Here is a 17,742-nt window from a genome sequence, read left to right on the forward strand (position 1 = left end):
CCAGTGACAAAGAGCCCACTTTGCTGTGCTGTCAGCCAGGGATAAAGAGCCCACCTTGCTGTGCTGTTAGCCAGGGATAAAGAGCCCACCTTCCTGCGCTGGTAGCCACAGATAAAGAGACGATTTTCCTGCACTGTTAGACAAGAGATTAATAGTCCAACTTGCTACACTGTTTGCCACGGATAAAGAGCCTAACTTGCTGTGCTCTTAGCCATGGATAAATAGACCACCTTCCTGCGCTGTTAGCCAGGGACAAAGAGCCCACCTTGCTGCACTGTTAGGCAGGGATTAGGAGCCCACCTTCCTGCACTGCTAGCCAAGAGATAAATTGCTCATCTTGCTGCACTGTTACCCAGAGATGAAGAGTCCAACTTGCTGCACTGTTAGCCAGGGAGAAAGAGCCTACCTTGCTGTGCTGTTAGCCAGGGACAAAGAGCCCACCTTGCTGCACTGTTAGCCAGGGATTAGGAGCCCACCTTGCTGCACTGTTAGCCAGGGACAAAGAGTCCACCTTGCTGTGCTGTTAGGCAGGGACAAAGAGCCCACCTTGCTGCACTGTTAGCCAGGGATTAGGAGACCACCTTCCTGCACTACTAGCCAAGAGATAAATTGCTCATCTTGCTGCACTGTTAGCCAGGGATAAAGAGCCCACCTTCCTGCGCTGGTAGCCACGGATAAAGAGACGATCTTCCTGCACTGTTAGCCTGAGATTAATAGTCCAACTTGCTACACTGTTTGCCACGGATAAAGAGCCTAACTTGCTGCGCTCTTAGCCATGGATAAATACAGCACCTTCCTGCGCTGTGAGCCAGGGACAAAGAGCCCACCTTGCTGCACTGTTAGCCAGGGATTAGGAGCCCACCATCCTGCACTGCTAGCTAAGAGATAAATTGCTCATCTTGCTGCACTGTTACCCAGAGATGAAGAGTCCAACTTGCTGCACTGTTAGCCAGGGAGAAAGAGCCTACCATGCTGTGCTGCTAGCCAGAGATAAGTAGCCCAACTTACTGCACAGTTAACAAGGGCTAAAGAGCCCACTTACCTGCTCTGTTAGCCAGGGATAAAGAGCCCATCTTCCTGCACTGTAGCCAGAGATAAAGAGCCCAACTTGCTACACTGTTATCCCAGGATCAGGAGCCCACCTTGCTGCACTGTTAGCCAGAGATAAATAGCTCATCTTGCTGCACTGTTAGCCAGGGATAAAGAGCCCACCTTCCTGCGCTGGTAGCCACGGATAAAGAGACGATCTTCCTGCACTGTTAGCCTGAGATTAATAGTCCAACTTGCTACACTGTTTGCCACGGATAAAGAGCCTAACTTGCTGCGCTCTTAGCCATGTATAAATAGACCACCTTCCTGCGCTGTTAGCCAGGGACAAAGAGCCCACCTTGCTGCACTGTTAGCCAGGGATTAGGAGCCCACCTTGCTGTGCTGTTAGCTAGGGACAAAGAGCCCACCTTGCTGCACTGTTAGCCAGGGATTAGGAGACCACCTTCCTGCGCTGCTAGCCAAGAGATAAATTGCTCATCTTGCTGCACTGTTACCCAGAGATGAAGAGTCCAACTTGCTGCACTGTTAGCCAGGGAGAAAGAGCCTACCTTGCTGTGCTGTTAGCCACGGACAAAGAGCCCACCTTGCTGCACTGTTAGCCAGGGATTAGGAGCCCACCTTCCTGCACTGCTAGCCAAGAGATAAATTGCTCATCTTGCTGCACTGTTACCCAGAGATGAAGAGTCCAACTTGCTGCACTGTTAGCCAGGGAGAAATAGCCTAACTTGCTGTGCTGTCAGCCAGGGACAAAGAGCCCAGCTTGCTGCACTCTTAGCCAGGGATTAAGAGCCCATCTGCCTGCACTGTTAGCCAGGGAGAAAGAGCCCATCTGCCTGCACTGTTAGCCAGGGATAAAGAGTCCAACTTGCTGCACTGTTAGCCAGGGAGAAAGAGCCTACCTTGCTGTGCTGTTAGCCAGGGACAAAGAGCCCACCTTGCTGCACTGTTCGCCAGGGATTAGGAGCCCACCTTCCTGCACTGCTAGCCAAGAGATAAATTGCTCAACTTGCTGCACTGTTAGCCAGAGATGAAGAGTCCAACTTGCTGCACTGTTAGCCAGGGAGAAAGAGCCTACCTTGCTGTGCTGTTAGCCAGGGACAAAGAGCCCAACTTGCTGCACTGTTAGCCAGGGATTAGGAGACCACCTTCCTGCACTGCTAGCCAAGAGATAAATTGCTCATCTTGCTGCACTGTTAGCCAGAGATGAAGAGTCCAACTTGCTGCACTGTTAGCCAGGGAGAAAGAGCCTACCTTGCTGTGCTGTTAGCCAGGGACAAAGAGCCCACCTTGCTGCACTGTTAGCCAGGGATTAGGAGCCCACCTTCCTGCACTGCTAGCCAAGAGATAAATTGCATATCTTGCTGCACTGTTACCCAGAGATGAAGAGTCCAACTTGCTGCACTGTTAGCCAGGGAGAAAGAGCCTACCTTGCTGTGCTGTTAGCCAGGGATAAAGAGCCCACTTGCTGCACTGTTAGCCAGGGATAAAGAGCCCATCTGCCTGCACTGTTAGCCAGGGATAAAGAGCCCAACTTCCTATGTTCTTCGCCAAGGATCAGCAGTCCACCTTCCTGCGGAGCTTGCCAGGGACAAAGAGTCCACCTTGCTGTGCTGTTAGGCAGGGACAAAGAGCCGACCTTGCTGCACTGTTAGCCAGGGATTAGGAGCCCACCTTCCTGCACTGCTAGCCAAGAGATAAATTGCTCATATTGCTGCACTGTTACCCAGAGATGAAGAGTCCAACTTGCTGCACTGTTAGCCAGGGAGAAAGAGCCTACCTTGCTGTGCTGTTAGCCACGGACAAAGAGCCCACCTTGCTGCACTGTTAGCCAGGGATTAGGAGCCCACCTTCCTGCACTGCTAGCCAAGAGATAAATTGCTCATCTTGCTGCACTGTTACCCAGAGATGAAGAGTCCAACTTGCTGCACTGTTAGCCAGGGAGAAATAGCCTAACTTGCTGTGCTGTCAGCCAGGGACAAAGAGCCCAGCTTGCTGCACTCTTAGCCAGGGATTAAGAGCCCATCTGCCTGCACTGTTAGCCAGGGAGAAAGAGCCCATCTGCCTGCACTGTTAGCCAGGGATAAAGAGTCCAACTTGCTGCACTGTTAGCCAGGGAGAAAGAGCCTACCTTGCTGTGCTGTTAGCCAGGGACAAAGAGCCCACCTTGCTGCACTGTTCGCCAGGGATTAGGAGCCCACCTTCCTGCACTGCTAGCCAAGAGATAAATTGCTCAACTTGCTGCACTGTTAGCCAGAGATGAAGAGTCCAACTTGCTGCACTGTTAGCCAGGGAGAAAGAGCCTACCTTGCTGTGCTGTTAGCCAGGGACAAAGAGCCCAACTTGCTGCACTGTTAGCCAGGGATTAGGAGACCACCTTCCTGCACTGCTAGCCAAGAGATAAATTGCTCATCTTGCTGCACTGTTAGCCAGAGATGAAGAGTCCAACTTGCTGCACTGTTAGCCAGGGAGAAAGAGCCTACCTTGCTGTGCTGTTAGCCAGGGACAAAGAGCCCACCTTGCTGCACTGTTAGCCAGGGATTAGGAGCCCACCTTCCTGCACTGCTAGCCAAGAGATAAATTGCATATCTTGCTGCACTGTTACCCAGAGATGAAGAGTCCAACTTGCTGCACTGTTAGCCAGGGAGAAAGAGCCTACCTTGCTGTGCTGTTAGCCAGGGATAAAGAGCCCACTTGCTGCACTGTTAGCCAGGGATAAAGAGCCCATCTGCCTGCACTGTTAGCCAGGGATAAAGAGCCCAACTTCCTACGTTCTTCGCCAAGGATCAGCAGTCCACCTTCCTGCGGAGCTTGCCAGGGACAAAGAGTCCACCTTGCTGTGCTGTTAGGCAGGGACAAAGAGCCGACCTTGCTGCACTGTTAGCCAGGGATTAGGAGCCCACCTTCCTGCACTGCTAGCCAAGAGATAAATTGCTCATATTGCTGCACTGTTAGCCAGGGAGAAAGAGCCTACCTTGCTGTGCTGTTAGCCAGGGACAAAGAGCCCAACTTGCTGCACTGTTAGCCAGGGATTAGGAGACCACCTTCCTGCACTGCTAGCCAAGAGATAAATTGCTCATCTTGCTGCACTGTTAGCCAGAGATGAAGAGTCCAACTTGCTGCACTGTTAGCCAGGGAGAAAGAGCCTACCTTGCTGTGCTGTTAGCCAGGGACAAAGAGCCCACCTTGCTGCACTGTTAGCCAGGGATAAAGAGCCCATCTGCCTGCACTGTTAGCCAGGGAGAAAGAGCCCACCTTCCTACGTTCTTCGCCAAGGATCAGCAGTCCACCTTCCTGTGGAGCTTGCCAGTGACAAAGAGCCCACTTTGCTGTGCTGTCAGCCAGGGATAAAGAGCCCACCTTGCTGTGCTGTTAGCCAGGGATAAAGAGCCCACCTTCCTGCGCTGGTAGCCACAGATAAAGAGACGATTTTCCTGAACTGTTAGACAAGAGATTAATAGTCCAACTTGCTACACTGTTTGCCACGGATAAAGAGCCTAACTTGCTGTGCTCTTAGCCATGGATAAATAGACCACCTTCCTGCGCTGTTAGCCAGGGACAAAGAGCCCACCTTGCTGCACTGTTAGCCAGGGATTAGGAGCCCACCTTCCTGCACTGCTAGCCAAGAGATAAATTGCTCATCTTGCTGCACTGTTACCCAGAGATGAAGAGTCCAACTTGCTGCACTGTTAGCCAGGGAGAAAGAGCCTACCTTGCTGTGCTGTTAGCCAGGGACAAAGAGCCCACCTTGCTGCACTGTTAGCCAGGGATTAGGAGCCCACCTTGCTGCACTGTTAGCCAGGGACAAAGAGTCCACCTTGCTGTGCTGTTAGGCAGGGACAAAGAGCCCACCTTGCTGCACTGTTAGCCAGGGATTAGGAGACCACCTTCCTGCACTACTAGCCAAGAGATAAATTGCTCATCTTGCTGCACTGTTAGCCAGGGACAAAGAGCCCACCTTCCTGCGCTGGTAGCCACAGATAAAGAGACGATCTTCCTGCACTGTTAGCCTGAGATTAATAGTCCAACTTGCTACACTGTTTGCCACGGATAAAGAGCCTAACTTGCTGCGCTCTTAGCCATGGATAAATACAGCACCTTCCTGCGCTGTGAGCCAGGGACAAAGAGCCCACCTTGCTGCACTGTTAGCCAGGGATTAGGAGCCCACCATCCTGCACTGCTAGCTAAGAGATAAATTGCTCATCTTGCTGCACTGTTACCCAGAGATGAAGAGTCCAACTTGCTACACTGTTATCCCAGGATCAGGAGCCCACCTTGCTGCACTGTTAGCCAGAGATAAATAGCTCATCTTGCTGCACTGTTAGCCAGGGATAAAGAGCCCACCTTCCTGCGCTGGTAGCCACGGATAAAGAGACGATCTTCCTGCACTGTTAGCCTGAGATTAATAGTCCAACTTGCTACACTGTTTGCCACGGATAAAGAGCCTAACTTGCTGCGCTCTTAGCCATGTATAAATAGACCACCTTCCTGCGCTGTTAGCCAGGGACAAAGAGCCCACCTTGCTGCACTGTTAGCCAGGGATTAGGAGACCACCTTCCTGCGCTGCTAGCCAAGAGATAAATTGCTCATCTTGCTGCACTGTTACCCAGAGATGAAGAGTCCAACTTGCTGCACTGTTAGCCAGGGAGAAAGAGCCCACTTCCTGCACTGTTAGCCAGGGATAAAGAGCCCATCTGCCTGCACTGTTAGCCAGGGATAAAGAGCCCAACTTCCTACGTTCTTCGCCAAGGATCAGCAGTCCACCTTCCTGCGGAGCTTGACAGGGACAAAGAGTCCACCTTGCTGTGCTGTTAGGCAGGGACAAAGAGCCGACCTTGCTGCACTGTTAGCCAGGGATTAGGAGCCCACCTTCCTGCACTGCTAGCCAAGAGATAAATTGCTCATATTGCTGCACTGTTAGCCAGGGAGAAAGAGCCTACCTTGCTGTGCTGTTAGCCAGGGATAAAGAGCCCACTTGCTGCACTGTTAGCCAGGGATAAAGAGCCCATCTGCCTGCACTGTTAGCCAGGGATAAAGAGCCCACCTTCCTACGTTCTTCGCCAAGGATCAGCAGTCCACCTTCCTGTGGAGCTTGCCAGTGACAAAGAGCCCACTTTGCTGTGCTGTTAGCCAGGGATAAAGAGCCCACCTTGCTGTGCTGTTAGCCAGGGATAAAGAGCCCACCTTCCTGCGCTGGTAGCCACACATAAAGAGACGATTTTCCTGCACTGTTAGACAAGAGATTAATAGTCCAACTTGCTACACTGTTTGCCACGGATAAAGAGCCTAACTTGCTGTGCTCTTAGCCATGGATAAATAGACCACCTTCCTGCGCTGTTAGCCAGGGACAAAGAGCCCACCTTGCTGCACTGTTAGGCAGGGATTAGGAGCCCACCTTCCTGCACTGCTAGCCAAGAGATAAATTGCTCATCTTGCTGCACTGTTACCCAGAGATGAAGAGTCCAACTTGCTGCACTGTTAGCCAGGGAGAAAGAGCCTACCTTGCTGTGCTGTTAGCCAGGGACAAAGAGCCCACCTTGCTGCACTGTTAGCCAGGGATTAGGAGCCCAACTTCCTGCACTGCTAGCCAAGAGATAATTTGCTCATCTTGCTGCACTGTTAGCCAGAGATGAAGAGTCTAACTTGCTGCACTGTTAGCCAGGGAGAAAGAGCCTACCTTGCTGTGCTGTTAGCCAGGGATAAAGAGCCCACTTGCTGCGCTGTTAGCCAGGGATAAAGAGCCCATCTGCCTGCACTGTTAGCCAGGGATAAAGAGCCCACCTTTCTACATTCTTCGCCAAGGATCAGCAGTCCACCTTCCTGCGGAGCTTGCCAGGGACAAAGAGTCCACCTTGCTGTGCTGTTAGGCAGGGACAAAGAGCCCACCTTGCTGCACTGTTAGCCAGGGATTAGGAGACCACCTTCCTGCACTACTAGCCAAGAGATAAATTGCTCATCTTGCTGCACTGTTAGCCAGGGATAAAGAGCCCACCTTCCTGCGCTGGTAGCCACAGATAAAGAGACGATCTTCCTGCACTGTTAGCCTGAGATTAATAGTCCAACTTGCTACACTGTTTGCCACGGATAAAGAGCCTAACTTGCTGCGCTCTTAGCCATGGATAAATACAGCACCTTCCTGCGCTGTGAGCCAGGGACAAAGAGCCCACCTTGCTGCACTGTTAGCCAGGGATTAGGAGCCCACTTTCCTGCACTGCTAGCCAAGAGATAAATTGCTCATCTTGCTGCACTGTTAGCCAGAGATGAAGAGCCCAACTTGCTGCACTGTTAGCCAGGGAGAAATAGCCTAACTTGCTGTGCTGTCAGCCAGGGACAAAGAGCCCAGCTTGCTGCACTCTTAGCCAGGGATTAAGAGCCCATCTGCCTGCACTGTTAGCCAGGGAGAAAGAGCCTAACTTGCTGTGCTGTTAGCCAGGGACAAAGAGCCCACCTTGCTGTGCTGTTAGCCAGGGATTAGGAACCCACTTTCCTGCACTGCTAGCCAAGAGATAAATTGCTCATCTTGCTGCACTGTTACCCAGAGATGAAGAGTCCAACTTGCTGCACTGTTAGCCAGGGAGAAAGAGCCTACCATGCTGTGCTGCTAGCCAGAGATAAGTAGCCCAACTTACTGCACAGTTAACAAGGGCTAAAGAGCCCACTTACCTGCTCTGTTAGCCAGGGATAAAGAGCCGACATTCCTGCACTGTTAGCCAGAGATAAAGAGCCCAACTTGCTACACTGTTATCCCAGGATCAGGAGCCCACCTTGCTGCACTGTTAGCCAGAGATAAATAGCTCATCTTGCTGCACTGTTAGCCAGGGATAAAGAGCCCACCTTCCTGCGCTGGTAGCCACGGATAAAGAGACGATCTTCCTGCACTGTTAGCCTGAGATTAATAGTCCAACTTGCTACACTGTTTGCCACGGATAAAGAGCCTAACTTGCTGCGCTCTTAACCATGTATAAATAGACCACCTTCCTGCGCTGTTAGCCAGGGACAAAGAACCCACCTTGCTGCACTGTTAGCCAGGGATTAGGAGCCCACCTTTCTGCACTGCTAGCCAAGAGATAAATTGCTCATCTTGCTGCACTGTTAGCCAGGGAGAAAGAGCCTAACTTGCTGTGCTGTTAGCCAGGGATAAAGAGCCCACTTGCTGCACTGTTAGCCAGGGATAAAGAGCCCACCTTCCTACGTTCTTTGCCAACGATCAGCAGCCCACCTTCCTGTGGAGCTTGCCAGGGACAAAGAGCCCACTTTGCTGCACTGTTAGCCAGGGATAAAGAGCCCACCTTGCTGTGCTGTTAGCTAGGGACGAAGAGCCCACCTTGCTGCACTGTTAGCCAGGGATAAAGAGCCCATCTGCCTGCACTGTTAGCCAGGGATAAAGAGCCCACCTTCCTACGTTCTTAGACAAGGATCAGCAGCCCACCTTCCTGTGGAGCTTGCCAGGGACAAAGAGCCCACTTTGCTGTCTGTTAGCCAGGGATAAAGAGCCCACGTTGCTGTGCTGTTAGCCAGGGATAAAGAGCCCACCTTCCTACGTTCTTCGCCAAGGATCAGCAGCCCACCTTCCTGCGGAGCTTTCCAGGGACAAAGAGCCCACCTTGCTGTGCTGTTAGCCAGGGATTAGGAGCCCACCTTCCTGCGCTGGTAGCCAAGAGATAAATTGCTCATCTTGCTGCACTGTTAGCCAGAGATGAAAAGCCCAACTTGCTGCACTGTTAGCCAGGGAGAAAGAGCCTACCTTGCTGTGCTGCTAGCCAGAGATAAATAGCCCAACTTATTGCACTGTTAACAAGGGCTAAAGAGCCCACTTACCTGCTCTGTTAGCCAGGGATAAAGAGCCGATATTCCTGCACTGTTAGTCAGAGATAAAAAGCCGAACTTGCTACGTTGTTATCCAGGTATCAGGAACCCACATTGCTCTGATGTTAGCCAGAGATAAATAGCTCATCGTGCTGCACTGTTAGCTAGGGACAAAGAGTCCACCTTCCTGCACTGCCAGCCGAGAGATAAATAGTGCAAGTTGCTAAACTGTTTTCCAGGGATAAAAAGCCCACCTTCCTGCGTTGTTAGCTAGGGGTGAAGAACGCACCTTCGTGCGCTGATAGCACGTATAAAGAGAGCAGCTTACTGCACTGTTAGCTAGAGATTTCCTGGCAGCAAGGTGGGCTCTTTCTCCCAGGCTAACAGTGCAGGAAGGCGGGCTCATTATCCTTGGATAACAGCGTATCAAGGTGGGCTCTTTATCCCTGGCGAACAGTGAGGGAAGTTGGTCTATTTATCCATGGCCAAATAGTGCAGCAAGTTAGGATCTTTATTCGTGGCAAACATTATAGCAACTTGGACTATTAATCTCAGGCTAACAGTGCACGAAGATCATCTCTTTATCCGTGGCTACCAGTGCAGGAAGGTGGGCTCTTCATCCCTGGCTAGCAGTGCAGGAAGGTGAGCTCATTATCCCTATCAAACAGTTTAGCAAGTTGGACTCTTCACCTCTGGCTAACAGTGGAGCAAGATGAGCTATTTATCGCTTGGCTATCAGCACAGCAAAGTGGTCTATTTATCTCTGGGTAACAGTGCAGCAAGTTGGGCACTTTATCCCTTGCTAACAGTGCAGGTAGGTGGGCTATTTATACCTTGTTAACAACAAATTATGTTAGGCTATTTAACTCTGACTAGCAGCACAGCAATATAGGCTCTTCATCCCTGGCTAACAGCACAGTAAGGTGGGCTGCTGATCCTTGGCTAAGAGCGTAGGAAGGTAGGCTCTTTATCCCTGTCTAACAGCGCAGGAAGGTGGGCTCTTTATCCCTGGCTAACAGCAGAGCAAGTTGGGCTCTTTGTCCCTAGCTAACACTGCAGGAAGGTGGGCTGCTGATCGTTGGCTAAGAGTCTAGGAAGGTGGGCTCCTAATCCCTGGCTAACAGTACAGCAAGATGGGCTCTTCATCTCTGGCTAACAGTGCAGCAAGGTGGGCTCTTTGTCCCTGGCTAACAGAGCAGGAAGGTGGTCTATTTATCCATGGTAAGAGTGCAGCAAGTTAGGCTCTTTATCCGTAGCAAACAGTGTAGCAAGTTGGACTATTAATCTCAGGCTAACAGTGCAGGAAGATCGTCTCTTTATCCGTGGCTACCAGCGCAGGAAGGTGGGCTCTTTATCCCTGGCTAACAGCGTAGCAAGTTGGGCTCTTTATCCCTGGCAAACACAGCAGCAAGATGAGCTATTTATCTCTGGCTAACAGTGCAGCAAGGTGGGCTCCTGATCCTGGGATAACAGTGTAGCAAGTTGGGCCCTTTATCCATGGCTAACAGTGCAGGAATGTCGGATCTTTATCTCTGGCTAACAGAGCAGCAAGTTGGGCTCTTCATCTCTGCCTAACAGTGCAGCAAGATAAGCTATTTATCTCTTGGCTAGCAGCGCAGCAAGGTGGGCTCTTAATCCCGGGCTAACTACACGGCAAGGTGGGCTGCTGATCCTTGGCTATGAGCGTAGGAATGTGGGATCTTTATCCCTGGAAAACAGTGTAGGAAGTTGGGCTCTTCATCTCTGGCTAACAGTGCAGCAAGATGAGCCATTTATCTCTTGGCTAGCAGCACAGCAAGGTGGGCTCTTAGTCCCTGGCTAACAGTGCTGCAAGATGAGCAATTTATCTCTTGGCTAGCAGTGCAGGAAAGTGGGCTCCTAATCCCTGGCTAACAGTGCAGCAAGGTGGGCTCTTTGTCCCTGGCTAACAGCACAGCAAGCTGGGCTCTTTATCCCTGGCTAACAGCACAGCAAAGTGATCTCTTTGTCCCTGGAAAGCTCCGCAGGAAGGTGGGCTGCTGATCCTTGTCTAAGAACATAGGAAGGTGGGCTCTTTATCCCTGTCTAACAGTGCAGCAAGGTGGGCTCTTTGTCCCTGGCTAACAGCACAGCAAGGTAGGCTCTTTCTCCATGGCTAGCAGTGCAGCAAGTTGGACTCTTCATCTCTGGGTAACAGTGCAGCAAGATGAGCAATTTATCTCTTGGCTAGCAGTGCAGGAAGGTGGGCTCCTAATCCCTGGCAAACAGCGCAGCAAGTTGGGCTCTTTGTCCCTGGCTAACAGTGCAAGAATGTGGGCTCTTTATCCCTGGAAAACAGTGTAGGAAGTTGGGCTCTTCATCTCTGGCTAACAGTGCAGCAAGATGAGCCATTTATCTCTTGGCTAACAGCACAGCAAGGTGGGCTCTTAGTCCCTGCCTAACAGCGCAGCAAGGTGGACTCCTGATCCTTGGCTAAGTGCGTAGAAAGGTGGGCTCTTTATCCCTGGCAAACAGTGCAGCAAGTTGGGCTCTTCATCTCTGGCTAACAGTGCAGCAAGATGAGGTGTTTATCTCTTGGCTACCAGCGCAGGAAGGCGGGCTCTTTATTCCTGGCTAACAGGGCAGGTAAGATGGATTCTTTATCCAGGGCTAGCTGTGCAGGAAGATGGGCTCTTTATCCCTGGCAAACAGTGCAGCAAGTTGGTCTCTTCACCTCTGGCAAACAGTGCAATAAGTTGAGCAATTTATCTCTTGGCTAGCAGTGCAGGAAGGTGGGCTCCTAATCCCTGGCTAACAGTGCAGCAAGGTGGGCTCTTTGTCCCTGGCTAACATCGCAGGAAGGTGGTCTATTTATCCATGGCTAAGAGTGCAGCAAGTCAGGCTTTTTATCCGTGGCACACAGTGCAGCAAGTTGGACTATTAATCTCAGGCTAACAGTGCAGGAAGATCGTCTCTTTATCCGTGGCTACCAGCGCAGGAAGGTGTGCTCTTTATCCCTGGCTAACAGTGCAGCAAGATGAGCTATTTATCTCTGGCTAACAGTGCAGCAAGGTGGGCTCCTGATCCTGGGATAACAGTGTAGCAAGTTGGGCTCTTTATCTCTGGCTAACAGTGCAGTAATGTCGGCTCTTTATCCCTGGCTAACAGAGCAGGTAAGTGGGCTCTTTAGCCCTTGTTAACAATGCAGTAAGTTGGGCTATTTATCTCTGGCTAGCAGCACAGCATGGTAGGCTCTTTCTCCCTGGCTAACAGTGCAGCAAGTTGGGCTCTTCACCTCTGGCAAACAGTGCAGCAAGATGAGCAATTTATCTCTTAGCTAGCAGTGCAGGATGGTGGGCTCCTAATCCCTGGCTAACAGTGCAGCAAGGTGGGCTCTTTGTCCCTGGCTAACAGCACAGCAAGTTGGGCTCTTTATCCCTGGCTAACAGCACAGCAAAGTGTTCTCTTTGTCCCTGGCAAGCTCCGCAGTAAGGTGGGCTGCTGATCCTTGTCTAAGAACGTAGGAAGGTGGGCTCTTTATCCCTGGCTAACAGTGCAGGCAGATGGGCTCTTTATTCCTGGGTAATAGTGCAGCAAGGTGGGCTTTTTCTCCCTGGCTAACAGTGCAGCAAGTTGGACTCTTCATCTCTGGCTAACAGTGCAGCAAGATGAGCAATTTATCTCTTGGCTAGCAGTACAGGAATGTGGGCTCTTTGTCCCTGGCTAACATCGCAGGAAGGTGGTCTATTTATCCATGGCTAGGAGCGCAGCAAGTTTGGCTTTTTATCCGTGGCAAGCAGTGTAGCAAGTTGGACTATTAATCTCAGGATAACAGTGCAGGAAGATCGTCTCTATATCCGTGGCTACCAGCGCAGGAAGGTGGGCTCTTTATCCCTGGCTAACAGTGCAGCAAGGTGGGCTCTTTGTCCCTGGCTAACAGCACAGCAAGGTAGGCTTTTTCTCCCTGGCTAACAGTGCAGCAAGATGGACTCTTCATCTCTGGCTAACAGTGCAGCAAGATGAGCAATTTATCTCTTGGCTAGCAGTGCAGGAAGGTGGGCTCCTAATCCCTGGCTAACAGCGCAACAAGTTGGGCTCTTTGTCCCTGGCTAACAGCGCAAGAAAGTGGGCTCTTTACCCCTGGAAAACAGTGTAGGAAGTTGGGCTCTTCATCTCTGGCTAACAGTGCAGCAAGATGAGCCATTTATCTCTTGGCTAACAGCACAGCAAGGTGGGCTCTTAGTCCCTGCCTAACAGCACAGCAAGGTGGACTCCTGATCCTTGGCTAAGTGCATAGAAAGGTGGGCTCTTTATCCCTGGCAAACAGTGCAGCAAGTTGGGCTCTTCATCTCTGGCTAACAGTGCAGCAAGATGAGATGTTTATCTCTTGGCTACCAGCGCAGGAAGGCGGGCTCTTTATTCCTGGCTAACAGGGCAGGTAAGATGGATTCTTTATCCAGGGCTAGCTGTGCAGGAAGATGGGCTCTTTATCCCTGGCAAACAGTGCAGCAAGTTGGTCTCTTCACCTCTGGCAAACAGTGCAGCAAGTTGAGCAATTTATCTCTTGGCTAGCAGTGCAGGAAGGTGGGCTCCTAATCCCTGGCTAACAGTGCAGCAAGGTGGGCTCTTTGTCCCTGGCTAACATCGCAGGAAGGTGGTCTATTTATCCATGGCTAAGAGTGCAGCAAGTCAGGCTTTTTATCCGTGGCACACAGTGCAGCAAGTTGGACTATTAATCTCAGGCTAACAGTGCAGGAAGATCGTCTCTTTATCCGTGGCTACCAGCGCAGGAAGGTGGGCTCTTTATCCCTGGCTAACAGTGCAGCAAGATGAGCTATTTATCTCTGGCTAACAGTGCAGCAAGGTGGGCTCCTGATCCTGGGATAACAGTGTAGCAAGTTGGGCTCTTTATCTCTGGCTAACAGTGCAGGAATGTCGGCTCTTTATCCCTAGCTAACAGAGCAGGTAAGTGGGCTCTTTAGCCCTTGTTAACAATGCAGTAAGTTGGGCTATTTATCTCTGGCTAGCAGCACAGCATGGTAGGCTCTTTCTCCCTGGCTAACAGTGCAGCAAGTTGGGCTCTTCATCTCTGGCTAATAGTGCAGCAAGATGAGCAATTTATCTCTTGGCTAGCAGTGCAGGAAAGCGGGCTCCTAATCCCTGCCTAACAGCACAGCAAGGTGGACTCCTGATCCTTGGCTAAGTGCGTAGAAAGGTGGGCTCTTTATCCCTGGCTAACAGTGCAGGAAGTTGGGCTCTTCATCTCTGGCTAACAGTGCAGCAAGATGAGGTGTTTATCTCTTGGCTACCAGCGCAGGAAGGTGGGCTCTTTATTCCTGGCTAACAGGGCAGGTAAGATGGACTCTTTATCCAGGGCTAGCTGTGCAGGAAGATGGGCTCATTATCCCTGGCAAACAGTGCAGCAAGTTGGTCTCTTCACCTCTGGCAAACAGTGCAGCAAGATGAGCAATTTATCTCTTGGCTAGCAGTGCAGGTAGGTGGTCTCCTAATCCCTGGCTAACAGTGCAGCAAGGTGGGCTCTTTGTCCCTGGCTAACAGCACAGCAAGTTGGGCTCTTTATCCCTGGCTAACAGCACAGCAAAGTGTTCTCTTTGTCCCTGGCAAGCTCCGCAGTAAGGTGGGCTGCTGATCCTTGTCTAAGAACGTAGGAAGGTGGGCTCTTTATCCCTGGCTAACAGTGCAGGCAGATGGGCTCTTTATTCCTGGGTAACAGTGCAGCAAGGTGGGCTCTTTCTCCCTGGCTAACAGTGCAGCAAGTTGGACTCTTCATCTCTGGCTAACAGTGCAGCAAGATGAGCAATTTATCTCTTGGCTAGCAGTACAGGAAGGTGGGCTCTTTGTCCCTGGCTAACATCGCAGGAAGGTGGTCTATTTATCCATGGCTAGGAGCGCAGCAAGTTTGGCTTTTTATCCGTGGCAAGCAGTGTAGCAAGTTGGACTATTAATCTCAGGATAACAGTGCAGGAAGATCGTCTCTATATCCGTGGCTACCAGCGCAGGAAGGTGGGCTCTTTATCCCTGGCTAACAGTGCAGCAAGGTGGGCTCTTTGTCCCTGGCTAACAGCACAGCAAGGTAGGCTTTTTCTCCCTGGCTAACAGTGCAGCAAGATGGACTCTTCATCTCTGGCTAACAGTGCAGCAAGATGAGCAATTTATCTCTTGGCTAGCAGTACAGGAAGGTGGGCTCTTTGTCTCTGGCTAACATCGCAGGAAGGTGGTCTATTTATCCATGGCTAGGAGTGCAGCAAGGTGGGCTTTTTATCCGTGGCAAGCAGTGTAGCAAGTTGGACTATTAATCTCAGGATAACGGTGCAGGAAGATTTTCTCTATATCCGTGGCTACCAGCGCAGGAAGGTGGGCTCTTTATCCCTGGCTAACAGTGCAGCAAGGTGGGCTCTTTGTCCCTGGCTAACAGCACAGCAAGGTAGGCTCTTTCTCCATGGCTAGCAGTGCAGCAAGTTGGACTCTTCATCTCTGGCTAACAGTGCAGCAAGATGAGCAATTTATCTCTTGGCTAGCAGTGCAGGAAGGTGGGCTCCTAATCCCTGGCTAACAGCGCAACAAGTTGGGCTCTTTGTCCCTGGCTAACAGCGCAAGAAAGTGGGCTCTTTATCCCTGGAAAACAGTGTAGGAAGTTGGGCTCTTCATCTCTGGCTAACAGTGCAGCAAGATGAGCCACTTATCTCTTGGCTAACAGCACAGCAAGGTGGGCTCTTAGTCCCTGCCTAACAGCACAGCAAGGTGGACTCCTGATCCTTGGCTAAGTGCGTAGAAAGGTGGGCTCTTTATCCCTGGCAAACAGCACAGCAAGTTGGGCTCTTCATCTCTGGCTAACAGTGCAGCAAGATGAGATGTTTATCTCTTGGCTACCAGCGCAGGAAGGCGGGCTCTTTATTCCTGGCTAACAGGGCAGGTAAGATGGATTCTTTATCCAGGGCTAGCTGTGCAGGAAGATGGGCTCTTTATCCCTGGCAAACAGTGCAGCAAGTTGGTCTCTTCACCTCTGGCAAACAGTGCAGCAAGTTGAGCAATTTATCTCTTGGCTAGCAGTGCAGGAAGGTGGGCTCCTAATCCCTGGCTAACAGTGCAGCAAGGTGGGCTCTTTGTCCCTGGCAAGCTCCGCAGGAAGGTGGGCTGCTGATCCTTGTCTAAGAACGTAGGAAGGTGGGCTCTTTATCCCTGGCTAACAGTGCAGGCAGATGGGCTCTTTATTCCTGGGTAACAGTGCAGCAAGGTGGGCTCGTTGTCCCTGGCTAACAGTGCAGCAAGTTGGACTCTTCATCTCTGGCTAACAGTGCAGCAAGATGAGCAATTTTTCTCTTGGCTAGCAGTACAGGAAGGTGGGCTCTTTGTCCCTGGCTAACATCGCAGGAAGGTGGTCTATTTATCCATGGCTAAGAGCGCAGCAATTTAGGCTTTTTATCCGTGGCAAGCAGTGTAGCAAGTTGGACTATTAATCTCAGGATAACAGTGCAGGAAGATCGTCTCTATATCCGTGGCTACCAGCGCAGGAAGGTGGGCTCTTTATCCCTGGCTAACAGTGCAGCAAGGTGGGCTCTTTGTCTCCGGCTAGCAGCACAGCAAGGTAGGCTCTTTCTCCCTGGCTAACAGTGCAGCAAGTTGGGCTCTTCATCTCTGGCTAACAGTGCAGCATGATGAGCAATTTATCTCTTGGCTAGCAGCGCAGCAAGGTCGGCTCTTAATCCCTGGCTAACAGCACAGCAAGGTGGGCTGCTGATCCTTGGCTAAGAGAGTAGGAATGTGGACTCTTTATCCCTGGCTAACAGCACAGCAAGTTGGGCTATTTATCTCTGGCTAACAGTGCAGCAAGGTGGGCTCCTGATCCCTGGATAACAACGTAGCAAGTTGGGCTCTTCATCTCTGGCTAACAGAGCAGCAAGTTGGGCTCTTCATCTCTGCCTAACAGTGCAGCAAGATAAGCTATTTATCTCTTGGCTAGCAGCACAGCATGGTGGGCTCTTAATGCCTGGCTAACAGCACAGCAAGGTGGGCTGCTGATCCTTGGCTAAGAGCATAGGAATGTGGGCTCTTTATCTCTGGCTAACAGTGCAGGAAGGTGGGCTCTTTATACCTGGCTAACAACACAGCTAGTTGGGTATTTATCTCTGGCTAACAGTGCAGCAAGGTGGGCTCCTGATTCCTGGATAACAACATAGCAAGTTGGGCTCTTCATCTCTGGCTAACAGTGCAGCAAGTTGAGCTGTTTATCTCTTGGCTACCACCGCAGGAAGGTGGGCTCTTTATCGCTGGCTAGCAGCGCTGGAAGATGGGCTCTTTATCCCTGGCTAGCTGTGCAGGAGGGTGGCTCATTTTCCCTGTCAAACAGCGCGGCCAGATGAGCTATTTATCTTTGGCTAACAGTGCAGAAGGTGGTCTCCTGATCCTGGGATAACAGTGTAGCAAGTTGGGCTCTTTATCTCTGGCTAACAGTGCAGGAATGTCGGCTCTTTATCCCTGGCTAACAGAGCAGATAAGTGGGCTCTTTAGCCCTTGTTAACTGTCCAGTGCGTTGGGCTATTTCTCTCTGGCTAGCAGCACAGCAAGGTAGGCTCTTTCTCCCTGACTAACAGCGAGCAAGTTGGACTCTTTCTCCCTGGCTAACAGCGAGCAAGGTGGGCTCTTTATTCCTGGCTAACAGTGCAGGAAGGTGGTCTATTTATCCATGGTAAAACTGCAGCAATTTACGCTCTTTATCCGTGGCAAACCGTGTAGCAAGTTGGACTATTAATCTCAGGCTAACAGTGCAGGAAAATGTTCTCTTTATCCCTGGCAAACAGTGCAGCAAGTTGGACTCTTCAACTCTGGCAAACAGTGCAGCAAGATGAGTAATTTATCTCTTGGCTAGCAGTGCAGGAAGGTGGGCTCTTTGTCCCTGGCTAACATCGCAGG

Source organism: Strix uralensis, chromosome Z, assembly GCF_047716275.1.
Source record: "Strix uralensis isolate ZFMK-TIS-50842 chromosome Z, bStrUra1, whole genome shotgun sequence".
NCBI classification, from domain to species: Eukaryota; Metazoa; Chordata; class Aves; order Strigiformes; family Strigidae; genus Strix; species Strix uralensis.